This window comes from Pygoscelis adeliae, unplaced genomic scaffold (genome assembly GCF_000699105.1).
Source record: "Pygoscelis adeliae isolate BGI_AS28 unplaced genomic scaffold, ASM69910v1 Scaffold377, whole genome shotgun sequence".
In the NCBI taxonomy this organism is placed as follows: domain Eukaryota; kingdom Metazoa; phylum Chordata; class Aves; order Sphenisciformes; family Spheniscidae; genus Pygoscelis; species Pygoscelis adeliae.
In genome coordinates, this window is record NW_008825210.1 from 459,446 (window position 1) to 473,761 (window position 14,316).

A 14,316-nucleotide genomic window follows, 5' to 3' on the forward strand; every position below is an offset into this window, starting at 1 on the left:
TAATACAAGGCAATGTGAACCACGACAACAGCAAGACAAGGCAATGTGAGACAGTGAGCTCACTCGTTTAGCTAACAATGATACAAATCAAGAGTAATTCCATAGAATTACAGAACTTCTCTCCCCTCTACATTTACATACAAAGGGTAACTACCTACCTTTAAAAATAAGCAGGCCTGATATGGCTTGCATCCCCCAGGTTGCAGCAAGTTTACCCATGCCAACATCATCCAGAAAGCATCCCTAAGAGAAAGAAGTCTGTAAATGATGAATAATGAGGTGGGCTAAAGTTCATGCTTTTCAAAAAGACTGAAAGTAGGCAAAGGATGAATCTGAAATTCTGGCTCTGTAACATAATCACCCATCTGATAATGGGGATGCAGATATATATACACACACACTTTTTAACCAGTTATGAAGCGTAAGGGCTAGCTCAGCTCTCACCGAAGCCAAGAATTATCCTAAGGTGACTACAACAGAATGTATGGACCGCATGTTGCAGCAGCAAAGCTCCTTGAGGGCATGGCAGGGACTGGAAAGTTCTGCCAGAGAAACTTTCACCTGTGAAATGCAATTCCTGATGCCCTTTATATCAGAGAGAGCATGTTCTGCTGGCTCTGATTAGCTGGCAGGGAAGAGCTGAATTAAAAGCAAAGAATGCAGGATAAATACTTGTTATCAGAAAAGCACTAGGTGATTGCATCCCGGTCCCAGGATTTTATTCACCGATCTCACCATTTGGCTTCCTAAACTACTCCAGCATCTCTGGGTATCATTGTCATAACATTGTGTAACCATTAAAAAATTTAAGAACACAATGCACAAGATAAGTGCTGCCTGCGTCTGAGGAGACAAGCTTTAAAGCATCAATTTTAAGTGGATGTGATACATGAATTACAAGTCATAAACATGTCTTTTAACCATTATACTGACCAAGTGGCTCCCTTCTTGTACTTAAATGTTGCTATATAGAGTCAGCAGCTGCTTAGTAGTTAAATGCTTCAGATTATTTCATAAATCCCAATTTTTATGCTTTTACAGTATGCCTCACAAAACTGAATTACCCATAAACCAGCAGAATAAGGGAAATGGCCCTGAAAATGTAAAAAAAAAGAAGAAAATCCATTACTTGAAATCCTGTTCCTTACTCACCTAAAGTATTCCTAATTGACTTTTCATACGTGCCATAAAATTAAATCTCCTGCAATTTAAACACAGCTTTTAATAAAAAAAAAGCATAGGTTGTATTTGTGCTACTAGACAACATTTGTTGCAGATCATTCAGAACTTGGCCACCTCTAAGAAAATGAAAGGTCTAGGCATAGTCTCGCTGATGTCCACACAAGATTCATTCCAGACTTCAAGATGAGTATAGCAGGATGTTTCACAGATGCAAGTGTCGAGTGTAGCGGCACTTTACCGTATCTGTCTATGTAGATGAAGCACATGACAGCAGATTTAAAGAACTCATTCAGAAAATTCCAGGGGGTTTATCAAAATTAAAATACTAATTTTTTTTTTTTTTTTTTTTTACTTTTGGGGGAGCAGAGATGTGGGAGGAAGTCTGAAGGTTTCTGGCTTCTTTTCCTTTTTCTGAAAAGCAAGAACTTTTTGTAAAAGATAAATAATCGGTAAAAACTTTCTTTAATGGAAAAAAATCTTCTTCCTCAAAAGGTATGCCAATAGAGAAGTTTTGTTCAAGCTGAATAGGTACAGTTTAGATTCCACTGCAACAGTTTTGGATTTTGATGTATCCTGACTACCTCAGTTATTTGCTAATGTAAGCATAGCAAATTATCTGCTATCATCTAGCTGAAGCTATTAGACAGCAGTTAATAATTTACTGCTCAACTCATCTTTATTCTGAACATGCAAATTATTAATTGATTACAGGTTTTCTGTAGTCATCTGTGCAAATAACTGCTCTTGCCATTCATTACTGCCTCCTTTTCCACCTGCCTGTCAATCAGCTCTTCTGGGTGATGCCAAAATAACACTTCAGTCTTGTGCAGTTTGTGGAGCGGTGGAGCTCAAATGAAAGCACAAGCAGAGCAGCCCACACAACAGCTATGTAGCCTCTCAGGTGTGTGATGCTGACATTTGGGATGCATGATGTTCACTGGGGTTTTGGCACTTTTGGAAGATGCTATGAAAAGCACGTAACACAACACAGTGCTCCTGTGCGGGGCAAATAGAGACCGTAAGCAAGAAGCCAGAAACTAGAAAAAATCTCAAGTGCTTTGCACATCTGCTTTCGTATTTGCAGGTAGACAAGGTAAAAAGGATGGCTGGATCTATGGAGATACAGGATTATTAAACACGATGCTTTTCACGTACACTAGGCACAGAGACACATCCTTCGAGACCTGACTCTTGCTGACTCAAGGGTATTTTGGCAGCCTCCCACACGCAACGCAGGGCCACGCTTTACAAAGTACAGCTACAGTATCAGCTTGTTATGTGAATCTGAAGTGCTTTATTCACAAGATTCCATACACCAAGCATTTCCATGTCTGTGCGCAGAAGGCAATGGGTGCCATTTGGCTGCCTGGCTTGTCAGCTCTCTACGGCGAGTGTTGTCTGCTGTAACCCCTACCCTGTGTAGCAAATAAGGCAAAGATCTTTACAAAAAAGTACCAGTGAAATATATCAATAGATCCATTTTAAAAGGTCACTTAAAATAAATCTGTTTGTATACAAAAAAACTCTTATTGCTGATAGAGAAAAAAAGAAGAAGAAAAAGAAAATATTGATAAAATACAGTACCACTCTGAAGATTTGGAAGGAAATGGAGCGGTAGCAGGTGCCTCCTCTGGCAAGGTAGGTAGTAACATATGAGTCCAGATGAGCTTCAAGAGTTAGATCTACAGCAGCTTTACCCGTTGTTCCACCAGGCACTGAGAAGGGGTTACTAATAGTTTCCTGCTATCTGCTAAAACAATTGCTTAGGTCATGGTAAAAGGCCAGGATATCTGGCTGTATTTATTCTACTGCAAGCTATGTTTTTAATCTTGTAAGAAATCATGTGACGGCTTTATCTCTAGCTTTAAAAAGGCCTACCTCCAGGTCCCTGCACTTGGAGCAACTGTGTTAGAGGAGGTGAAGCAGGAAAAGCCTGGCTGATTTCAGAGCTCTGCCGACAAGATAGCACCAACACATCCCAACCACAGGACAGCCCGAGCCTAGAGCTCTCTCAGGCTCAGCAGGATGACCAACTACTTACTGCAACATGACGAAGACACGGGAAACGCACAGCATTTGCATTCTGTTCTAAAATCACAAATCAACCCCCCCAAAAGAATGACCAGAAATCAGAAAATCTATTTGTTTGTTTTAGATAATGAATTTGTTTTTTTCTGGGTTTTTTTTTCATGACACATTTGCATTACATCTTCAATATTTTTCCTTCCAACCTGAAGATTAGAAAAATAAAATTTTCCCTTGCTGAGTCTCATGTCATATCTTTATCCAGAAACAGAGACTTTAGGAAAACACAGCAAGGCTCAGATACTCAAAAGGGGTTTGAATGACTAATTTGCCTTGGTTCCAATGTGTGTGAGAGGCCTATATATTTTTGAGACCTGGGGGCCAAATATGAGACTTGCTAAAAATATGCACCCATTCGCAAAAATGTCTGTAGGTTACTCTTCTTCCCAGCTATCGGTGGTACCTGCTTCAGCTCTCAAACCTCTGTTTAAGGTAGCAACGTTTTTTGGGGTTTTTTTTGAGTGCTCTTCACTTCTGCCAAGCAGAATAGAGGTTGTTCTTTATGCTGGCTGCCTCCTGGTCTTCTCCTCCTGCAGCTCTGAATCTTTTCCATCCCACCTCCCTAATTTTAGTAACGAAAGGAGACAGGGAGAAAGAGATGCTCACATCTGTGTAGAGTCACATCTGTAGCCAGCCCTCCTGTATTCAATCCCTGATTTGGCTGTAGGGAAGAAGCAGGTCTTGATTGCACAGAGCTTTGGAGTTTAATGGTGATTGGAACATGTGCTGAGAGACAGTATCACTACCACATTTATATCAAAAGTTGATTATCTATTGAAAGGAAGTCTGTTTATATGTTTATTTCCACTTCTGTTAATATACGGGGAAAGGAGAGGGAAATTAGCATATGAAAATGACAGATGTGACTAATAGCTATCAAAGTAAAATGGGGCTGGGCTCAGATCAAAGGGGTCTGCTAATTTGGAATAAGTCTGATACTGTGTTTTCTGTCTTAGAGTTACTTTAGGCCATCATGGTAAAGAGATTCATTGGGAACCAGAAAAACACATCTGAGTTTCTCATTGCATAGACTTTACATTCGTATGATGATATTGTTTCTTTTACACAGTTGCAGGATAGCACCAAAAGAACAACATAAATTCTCTCTGGTACCTTTCAGTCTATGTTCAAAGACGTGAAGTATTTGGCATAGAAGATTTATGCACCAAGGTGATACTCTAACAAATTATGTCAAGACATCTGAAAGTCATCATTTCTGTGCACATGCATGAGTTTTAAAAGAAAATCTACAAGAGGATCAAAACCAAGATTAAACCACATCTGTTTGGGTTTAAACTACATTGTCTGCAGAGTTCAAAGTTGTTTCCTTTCGTCTAAAAAAACTTACGCAGCTGTTTTTTATCTTAAATTCCTACCACTATCAAAGAAGTGTTTTCATTGGCCAACCAATGTTATTTCTAGAAGTTGAGCTAGTTAGGAACGGAGCTAAGTAAGAAAATATGCTTTATTCATCAAAGGCCTACCCTGTGTGACTTGACTTGGCACACTGAGAAAATTAATAGAGAGGTTTCATCAGGTTCTAATGGGAGCAGTGTATCTACTGTATGTCATCATGCCATAAATTAGGTCCTCAATCTTTTTACGCAAGTAATTGACTACAACTGACACTGATAAGGAAAACATGAGACAGAATGAATTGGAAGAGGCACAAATTATATAATAAATAAATAAATACAGCACAAATTCCATACGTGGGAAAGAAATTTTTTGAAAACTGTCATCAATCAGTAAACATTCTGCATAAATGCAGGTGTTGTGCAGTAGCGTTGTAATAGCAGGACTTGTTCAGCTACCGCTGACAAATGTACACACACGTACATGTGTATGTATATGTATACATGCACACACACACACACACAATAACACTAGACCATGAACTCCTGTTGTTCAATGTTAAACAAAAAGAATAATAGAGGTGGTACAACAAGACTGCCTCCATCGTAACGACAGTGTTTTGCATTAAAATACAGAAGAAATATGAAGTTAAACTAAAAGCATATGACGTGACAGCTGCATACCGAGCAATGAATTTCACTCTTCTATATGCCCTCTGCCTTTCTGAATGGCTTCAAGTAGCACGTGAAGGTCTGTTTCACACACCAGAGCCCCAGTTTCACTCCAGTGGGAACTGGCTGAAGCCTCTCATGAACAAGGCTACATCCTAACTCCTAGAGGCCAAGTTCCCTACATCCTAAGGCCAGTCTGGATTCACAAGCCAAGCAGCAAAAACACTTATCTTGGCCAAGTTGTTCTCAGAGCTGCCCTCTCTCCTCCTGCCAACACATACAGCATGGGAAGGGAACCGGCATCCATTGCCCTTTCGACCAGGAGCCCAGAGCAGAAGCTGCAAGAGCTTGGGTTGTTCAAGCAGGCAGAAGGGTATGCAGGTGGAGACTTGAGGGTCCCACTCTGGATTTTGGTACCTACACCCCCCCCCCAACCCGAAGTTTTCTTTACTTTGAAGATCTGGCCCTATTCTCTCTGAAGTCAGGAATATAATTTGCTTTTATTATGCAGCAAACAGGAAAATTGAGCAGTTGTGCGCTCTACAGCTGGTCTACTAATGTCACAATCTTTTCAATATGTTCATTATTCAGTTGTCACAGATTCATACATTTGATAGCTCTCAATCTGCAGATCATTCATATCATGGCCTAACAGCTGGCATTTCATGCCATAACACTGTAACTATGTACCCATAATGTATAGAACATATGGGGCGAACTTTGCTTACCAACTGAGTACATATTGTGTGCTCCGCAGTCAAATGTAATTTTACACATTTCCAATTTACATTTAACATTGTGTGGGATAAACCAATAAATCATTTGGCCTGGAAAAAGGAACAATACCAGCTAATTTACGTAACTAATCAGAAGCACATCATTTTTGTTGTGTTTGTTTTCACTGGAGTCTTGAACTTGAAAATATTTTGGGTGGTCTTTGTTCTAAATTTGTTCCCCTTCTCTTTCCAAAATCTAGTGTTTCAGAGTAACCTCTATTTGTCATATCAGTTCCACACAAATGGAAAAAAACAGTGATTCAATCTGTTGACATATGTTTAGAGACCACTCATAGAAGGCTGGCTCTCTGCTCAGGAGGAAAAACTATAACTGGATTCTCCAAAGGGGGAAAGTTCAAGAATGGAAATAAATCAAGATGAAGAACAATGAGAAAATACGCTGTCAATTTATTCAAACACCTTCTGGCATACAGCAAGAAAAATAGCCCCAGTGCCCCCATCATTACTTAATGCAATTCTCTTTTTCCAGGTCACGGTAATACATGTTCCAACCACCATCTGAAAATTAAATACAAAGCTGGCCAGAAACAGAATTCATACAGCTCCAAGTGGATGTCTTCAATAATGCCCAAGTGCCTTAGAAATTTAAGTCAAATTTCCAAAGTCCCAAAGCAACATTTAGGCCCAATTTCAGTGCATAAGTCTCATGCCTTTAAATATCCTTTTGCATCTGGTTTAGGCCAGCAAGCGCATTCAGCTGTAGTTACACAACCTTCTTCATTTTTTACAGGAGAACCATGCCTCTCCGTAGCAGATCATCCAATGAGCAACGGCAGGCCTAGGAGCAACGGCAGGCATCCTAGGCCTAGGATGGCAACGCAGCAAAACCCAATCATTTCAAAAATATGCTCCATTGCCTGTCACTGATGCTCCAAAGCCCTCCACAGGAGGTGAGCTGAGGACAGAGAGCGAGCAGCAAATATCCTGGCTCTACCCGCTGCACGTAACAACTCCCTTCAGTGCTATTTCAGGGTATTTCTTTCCCCTTCCCAGACCAATACACCCTTCATAATTTCAAAGATGGACAGATGCAGATTGGGGGTTTTGAGGTTTTTGGATGAATAACAGCAGTAAGGGCCATCCAAGTGATTTGAATTTCAAATCCGTGGAGGAGCTGGAGGGCAGCCCTTGGCGGGTGGTTGGTCATAACTGCCTGTGCAGCAAATATTATGGTGTATTCACTTTCTAACTGCGTCTTAGTAGCAGACAAGTCTTATTTAGCAAAACAGGTTACAGCAATCTGCACCTTCACTGCAGTCCTTGAAAATTTGTGTGAAAAGAACAAATGTTTTGCTTAGAAAAAAATTGTGTGTAAATATGGAATGAGTATTCATAAGGATTGTGTGTATCTGAGTCACATAAACATGCCCAGAGACATAGAACTTCCTAGGAGCTTTTAACAGCACTGATGCCATGAGAAAGAGACGCAAACACTACGCCAGCGATGCTCTGTCACTAACCAGTTCCCTTGTGATATGAATGAATCTCGATAGCCAAAAGCAATAGACCTCTCCAGTTGTGGACAGACAGTCTTTCTGAGATCATTGCCTAGTGGGTAGAGATCAAAGTACTCCCTTGTGCTTGGGCAATTCATGTCAGAGATACCATCAAAGAGTCAGCTTAGGATAAACATTTAGTCCTCTCAGTCCCACAGTCCTCCTAACACTCCCACAAAGTCACTAAGTGCCTATTTTCAAGCATCAGAATACCAGAAAATATGAAAATTTAAACCCCAACAAGATTATAGTGTTGACATCACATTGGCTTTGCTAATATTGCTTCATATTATGTAAACTTGGAAGGCTATAGTTATGGGAAGGCATTGCAGCCTTTCCTTTCCAGAGTGGTGAAAAATGCAGCAGAGCCCTTTTTAAACTACAAGGATGAACCATCTGTTGTCTTTGAAAACACACACCCAAGAGCCAGCTATTCAGCTTCATGCTCACCTATAGAGCACTTCAGGGAGGAGGTGCAGTATGTAATGGCTCTGCTTCACTAATTGAGCTCTGCACTGCCTTCCTCAACGGCAACGTCTGGCCTTACACAAGCAGCTTTAATAACACAGTGCTCCAGAGGGAAAAAGAGACTCAAACAAAATCCTTTCGTTTAATCACTCCAAAACACAGTAAATATTTCAAAAGAACTTAATGATATAAAAGCAAAAATGAGACGCAAAATCCTGCTGTTCTGAAAACAATTTTAGACATGTTTTGTGTCCAAAGAGACCCTTTTAAATATTGTCAGACCTCCAGAATGTTCTTATTAGTCCTACTACTGCAGGACCTGTGAGCTCTGGTCAAGTGCTTTGACCTACTGTACAAAGACATGAAGACACAACCCACCCCGAGGTGGTGTGCAATTAAAACAAGACATGAGACAAACTAGGGATACAAGCAAGCCAGTGGAGCATTCAAGGTAACCATGATCATCCAGCCAAGCTGTGCCTCAGTATAATCTTTAGATTTTTGATGCGTCTCAAACAACCACAAGAAGTTTTACGGAATTTTTGAAGGAACATATGCGCTTGGTGAATGCAAGAGAAGCTCCTCCCATCAGCATGAAGAAAAATGCAAGTGTAAATCTAATCAGCATGGGACAGAGATGGGCACTGTGGGCCATCTGCATTTGGGAGTCAGCCTTTTGGTAATCACAGTGAAATGACCAACTGGACAGACTAGAACGGGCCTCAGTAGCACCTTGTAAGCAAAGCCAAGTTGTTTATACGTGATATGACAGAGAAAAGGATGTCAGTGAATCGACGTCAATAGAAGGACAACAGAGAGCGGAGCAGGTACCAGAGAGTTAGGAAAACATAAACAAAATGTGATATTATGAAAAAAAACTGCTAAGGGTGCTGTTTCGTTTCAGGTTTATAATTAATAAATAGCTTATTTTGTCTGAAAAGGGAGGGTCCTGCTGTCACTTGTCTTTTTCTCTTCCTCCCCATGTGCAGCCAGCATGGACAGACCATTGCTACTCATCAAAAACAGTGGAAAAGACTGAACCAATTAATTGTGCAGTCATACCAGGTCTGAAGCTGACACAGAGCGGGAAGGTTAGGGGAGGAATTGAAGAGACGTCTGAATGGAAGAGGACTCTTCTCAGGAAGAAAGGGAGTATCATCCTTTGAGTTATAGCAAGGAGAAGTTGGAAAGATAGCTGTGCAACACAAAGATAACCATTCCACTCTCTTTCCTATTTCACACACTGTTCTCATCTTGCTTGTAGTCTTAAGGAGTAATTAACACTGCACTAGCTCTGCTCATCCCAGAAGCCTGATGTTAACAGAAGATATCAAATGAATTGCTGTTCTTCAAATGGAAAAGAGATGTTCTAGTGGCTTGAATTTTCATTGTGTGGGTGTAAAGAAAATATGCTTCTTTTCTTTTTTATACACCAGGAAACATATGGAAGCTGGATTATATTTGTCCCAGCCTGCCAGTATTTTAAATTTATAGAACCCAAATCCTTTGGGGAATGTCATAAATTTACATACACTCTCAAGTGCTAATGCTTGCACAAGGATCTTTAGATTAGTGGATCCATGTGCAAAAGCACATATGTACAACCACCACTTTAGAGGTCTCGCACATATGGAAGCCAATGCAGGTTAATGCTTCCCATGTCACCATTACTCAGGCCAGCATCAAATCGGAAGCTCCTTACTCCACACCATCACGGTTCCTCAGAGGACATCTCCTTCGAGGATCTACCAGCACTAACAATACAAAGTTCTTCAGTTTATCAACGTACATCACCTAGGATGCAACAAGAATGCTTTCCAGATTGTATTGTCTATTAAGGCCCAAACATTTTTCAGTTGGTCTTTTTATCTGATGCTAAAATTTAGCCCTAAGAAATACCAGCCACTGCCCAGTCTGTCCTAGAACAACAGAGCAGTTTATCTCAACAGTGCATGTAAATTGATGAAAATTTCCCACTTTAAGCTATTTTACATTTTCATTATAATTGTTTTGCTTTATTCGGTGACTTTCTGATGCAAGCCAAACTGATTTATATGTGGAACTAGATTTTGTGTACCAGCAATATCCCCTGATACTTTCTTCAACAGAAGTATTTGAAAGGTATGCCTATTCCTATCACATAAAAGCTTAAAACTAGTATTTTTCCTCACAAGTTAACACCAAGTGTCTGTGCATGCTGACATGCTGCAGGACACGACTTAAGAAAAGTAATGTCTGATCTGGGGAACTGCAGGAACATGAAAAGTCTCATGAGAGCAGGCAGAGCAGCTCCCCTGAAGCATGCGGTGCTTGCAGGATCCCCTTGTGTGTCTCAGCATGCGATCTGCAGGGTCTGGCATCGCAAGAGGACTTGAACCTGTCCCTACCTTCCCGCTGCGTTATCAGAAGGTGGCAGTGTTGGATCCACCATCGCCTTCAGCCTCAGCCGAGCCTCCACAAACAGCAGCTGCCAGCACAAATGCAGCCTTAATAATGACAAATTACACATCTGCCGCCCAATTAGTCATCATTCATGTTGTGAGCCCGTCCTCCGTCAGGTGGCTACAGTCAAAATCCCTAATACAGAATTAGCTGTTTTGTTAAAAAGAAAATTAAAAAAACCCCGATCTCTAACACAGTACTGGGGAGATGGGGACCCACAAGCTCGTGCCGACACACGTCCTGGGCAAAGTCACCGACATCGGGTTGTCTGCTTCTGTGGGCTGAGGTTTTTCAGAATAAAGCAGATGAACTACAGGACAGCAACCCCAGACCATGCCCAACAGGACCACTTCAGCCTTCCGTCACGTCACAGCAGACGTGAGCGGCACTAACGTTGCCTGCGGTGTTAGACAGCAACTGATCCTGCAAATGCTGAGCACCAAGCGAAAGGCTGATGGGCTCAAAGTTATGAAGAAGTTTAATCACAGTAAAAGCACTGCAGCTTCTCAAAGGCCTAGAGGCTCAGACTTAGCTCAAAAAAGTCTTTACTATACCGCGAGGTGTCCTCTGCCTATGTCCTCTGCCCATACCCCAACTTAGCCAGACAGAGGCCAGCTCTAGCCTGGGAAGCCTGTGACCACACTGAAAGGTGCTTCACCACAGGTAATTAGCCCTGCATAGGGGGAAGATGCATTATTTTGGCCACAACTATCTAGCTACCCCAACTGCTTCAGGATGTGCACGAAGCCGATGTAGGTATCTGTCTAGCCAGATGCCTTTGCACGGGGTGAAGGGTACAATGTCTTAGGCCGCCAGACTCAGGAACGCCTTTTGAAAATGAGATGCATGTTCCTAAGTCAATTAAGCCTTATAACTGCAAATGGAGCCGTGTCTAGGTATCCTTGAAAACCTGAGCTGTAGTATGAGCCCAGAGACCTCACCATCTGGCACAATCAGTCCCAAAATCAACACTGGATTCAGGGTTTGCACAGAAGCACTAGCATTTTCCCTTCTACCACAGGACACCACATCCAGGTGGTGAACTTCTGCCTCATGTCACATCTGAAAGACCAAATCACTGAGGACCAGCTTGTAAGCGCTCGCTCACCCACTCGTATTTACCCCAGTGGAAATACCGGAGGAAGTATCTGCTACTCAGTGAGAGTAAGAGGCAAACAATCTGGCTCAGAAAGGAAACATAACACCAGCTGATTCAGAGCTTTTTAGCATATGAATGTGTAAATTTGCTGTGACAGGTGGGATGTTTCAGTGACTTTCAATAGAAAGCCAACTGCTACTCAGTTATCATTAGAAATTTCTCACTGAAATGCCAATGACTGGTGCCCCATGCTGGGTAACAGAGCGCCGAATTCGTTTTTAAAAAGAAGAGAGTGAGAGCAACTGAAAACAATATCCCTGCTGGGCGATTTCCTGATCGGAGCACAACTAGCAAAATATTTGTTCATGCAAATGTTTCCTGCCATAAGCAGCTTAACATTATCAATGTGTTTCATGCAGGAAAATAAACAACAAATAATGAAAAGCACATGAGGCAAATAGAAATATTTAGAATCATCCTAATTACAGAAATCTTCACTTTATGGGAAGAGCCAGAGAATCCAGCAGCCCAGCACTGACCTCAGTCTGTAACAGAGCCAGAGCAGGAAGAGTCTTAGGAGACAATTTCCAAGACAGTTTAGCTCTTCTACCTCTTTGTCAGATATTCAAGGGTATTAAGTATGCAGCAAGTCTTTCAGCGGCAGCTGCTGGATGCTGAGCCTCAGTAGCAGAGCTCGGGTGATCTCTTCCCATGCACTCCGATCCATGCTCCCTCCCCACACGGACTGCACCCACATCAGCTCCCTTCTGCCTCAGCAGCGATAAGGCAACCGGCTCTGCGGGGAGGGGAGCTCACACTGCCATCCACCATGCAGTCGGGACTCTCTTGGCTTTAGCAAGCTGGCTCTGCAAACCCGAGCGCAGCTACCAAAGCCCACATGTAGACGTAACTTCAGCATTTCTCTGCTGGTGCAAGGTAGCTTGCACACGGAGCGGTCCTGCCCCCAGTATAACCCTCTGCCTGCAGGCCACTCTGTTGCATGCTTCGCAAAGATGAGTGGCAGAGGATAATTTCACCAGATGGGTCTCCCGGAAAATATCAGTAAGACAGGGGACACATTTTAGGGACTTGCTAAGACTTTTTGGTGGCTCCTGTCCAAGAGCCAGCACACAGGAAAAGAGTCTGTATATTTTTACTCTCCTGGAATAATACAGAGAAAAGTTCCCTGTCTCCTCCAGCTCCGTTCCCCTTCCAAGATGAATAACAACAGATCACCACCTGATTTTGCCCAGCCACAAGAAGAGACAAAATGGTCCAGCAGTCCTATCAGCAGCAGTTCAGGCCAGGATTTAAATCCTCAGTGGGTCACATACATACCTCCTGCAACATCCCACTCCACCTCAGCCCCCTCACCATTACCGACTTCCATCAGTGTTTCAGTTGTGCTTCAATTTGTTTTTACTGAAATAAACACAGAGATGCTCAGAAACAACAATAACAAAATGACCCAACTGCAGACAGGTATGTACTAATGTCTAGGAGACTTGCAACAACACAAGCTAGAAGAGGGCTTTTCTTCCTTCTTCACTGGGCAGAACCTATATTCCAGGGACAGATGGGATTTTTCTTAAAAATAGAAAAACACTGTTTGCTGTGACCCAACAGAGTCATGCTCACTGAACCAACTGTCATGCTCTAAATACCCTAAGTGCTACACTAAGTGAAACCAAACAAATGAATTCAAAAAGATTAACAACTCTAAAGCTAAAAGACATGGAGCCTTTTATGTTCTTCTCTCCAGGATATCTGGGACATTTGTTGTGAACACAAGTATACTGCACATGATTACAATTTATTGAATTAAACACAGAATAGTTTCTGTTGTATAAAGTAGCACTTTCTTCCCTTATCCAATGCAGATGAAATCTTGAACTTCAATGCCCATCTGCAATACCGTGTTCCATTACGAATATATTGAGCAAAATAAACTAAGTTCATCTGGAATGGTATTTTTTCTAGTTTGGTTTTTGAGGTTATGAGCAGGGCTTCAGGCAGCTGCTGCAATCAGTCTGCAAGTTAAATGTTGGTTTCATGGTGGCTGATGACCTAACAGAAACAGCAAATGTTGAACACTAGGGGAAAATAGCAGAATCCTGTTTAATCATCTTACATTTCCTCTTTTTTTTTTTTTTGGCTAAAAAAGTTACTTTTCTAAAAAGGGATTAAAAACTTCAGCCATTTTGCAACAAGAGCCTTTGGTTTCAACCCACAAAAAGACACAGCGGGGGGATTAATTTTGCTTAACAATCAACTTGAAAAGTTGCCTTTAAACAAGATACACTACATTTAGCTTTGAAGTTCAGATGTTAGCTTCAGTTTGAATCTAAAGAGAGTTTTGAGGAGCACATTTGCACCTAGGCTTTGCCTGCAGAAGAGGATTTACGGCAGTGGACCTTTAGCCACAAATCCCTGTGCGTACCACAGCCCATAAGCAAAATCACAACGAATGCACAAAAGCTACCGACATGCGCCAAAGCCGCTATTGATGTGTATATGACTCCCGATGCTGCGTTTGCAGGCTAATGGCTCGGCACATGACAGCACATTAATTTGCAGGGGAGCACGCGCTAGCGTGGACAGGGCTGCGGAGCCAAAGGGCATTCGACAACCAGCACAGAGGATGCTGCTGCATGTCCGCCCCAGAGGTGTGCTCATCTGAAGCATATCAGGGCTTGGATACAGCTTGCACTCACATCGAC